Raw genomic sequence first — 1,635 nt, forward strand, 5'->3', positions numbered from 1 at the left:
GCGGGGGGGCGGACGCCTACGCGTGTGCAGGTCCGCGGATATTTATCTCTGTGTATATGTGCATTTGTACATGTGGGTGTACGGCAAACGCAGCTGTTAATACGCGACGTGTGTGCACACATGCAGACGTTATACGCCCGTGCGTATTTATCTGCCCGCGCACACGCGTATGCGCGTGTGGACGTGTAGGTATCTGTATATAGCGCAAGGGGGTTGTAGCAGGGCTGTGAATACAGCACAAAATACCTCAAAACTTTCCACGCAAACACACCTTGAACGGCTCCTCAAGCAGCAGAACCATCCCGTGCACAGCAAAAAAAAAAAAAAAAGTAGTAATGATAAAAAAAAAATCCCCCCGTTTGTTTCTAAACACGTTTCAAGGAAATGAAGCGATTCAAAAAAAAAAAAAAAAAGAAAGTAATGTTCCCAGCAATCCCCCAGTAAGAGGTTGGAGAGGGGGGTGGCGATGCATCGAAAGTAAATCGAAAAAAAATAAAAATAAAAAAAAAAAAAGGAAAACCCAAACTGATATCGGAAATAGCCTTTTTTGGACTTAAAAAATGAACAAACCCAAGCGGTAGTTGGTTGGAAGAAGCAAATACCTCTGCGGGACACAATGAGCCGGGAGGAGGGAGCGGTTCGAGTGATACAAACTAGTTCTGGTTTTGAGCAAAAGATCAACTCCCATCGCCAGGACAGCAAAAAGGATATAAAGGCACCTTCATAATGACATTAGTGACGTTGCTTTATTTCCAAACGGGTGCAAAAGAAGCAAAATCTGATTTTTTTCTTCCATGAAATGTTTGTCTAGGTAGGAGAAAACCGAAAGTATCTTGTAAAAAAAAAAAAAAAAAAAAGAAAAGGAAAACTTTTATGAAAGGGTGCTGCTTTAAAAAATGCAGCCTGCTTTAGACTCAGGAAAAATCTCAGCTTGGATACGGTGTGGTGCTTCGTAATCACGGTTTGTAAGGGTTTATTTTGGGGCTGGGGGTTTCAGGGACCTTTGCTCTCTCTTTGCGTTGCTGGATTAAAAATTCCCATCCAGTGGGTTTAAAAATGTCGGTCACTTCATGGGTGCTTCTCTGCTGGACCCCCGGATCCAGGGATGCTTCTCCCCAGGGATAATTTATTTTTGGGGGGTGCTGTGGATGGGGAGGGGAGTTATTTCCCCGGGCTGGGCACATCCAGCGGCCGATGCTGCCTTTCCCCCACGCCCTGGCCTAAAACACGCATTTAAAAATAACCACCCAGGGGAGGAAAGAGCCTTTTCCAGCCATGTATTGGGTTTTCTGTTTAGATTTACTGTACCTTTATTTATTTGAAGTTGTTGTAAGTATATGATGATGAAAGTGTTAATTCCTGCGTGCAATATGGAATCTAGGCTGAGAAATAAATACATTTTTTTTTTTTTACAGAACTGGCTGATATTCGGCCCTTTTTGTGGGTGTGTGCCGGGGGGGGGTGGGTTGGTCGGTGTGCACCCCTGTGTGGGGGAGCTGTGGGTGCTCTCAGGGGTGCTCGCTTTGAGGGGGGGGTGTGTGTCATATATTTGTACACCCAGGGCGTGGGCGTGTGCACCCATGGAGGTTGCGCGTGTGCCTGCGCGCAACGGAGGGAGCGTGTATCAGCCTGTGC

The sequence above is a fragment of the Aptenodytes forsteri genome, unplaced genomic scaffold, assembly GCF_000699145.1.
Source record: "Aptenodytes forsteri isolate BGI_AS27 unplaced genomic scaffold, ASM69914v1 Scaffold640, whole genome shotgun sequence".
Taxonomy (NCBI): domain Eukaryota; kingdom Metazoa; phylum Chordata; class Aves; order Sphenisciformes; family Spheniscidae; genus Aptenodytes; species Aptenodytes forsteri.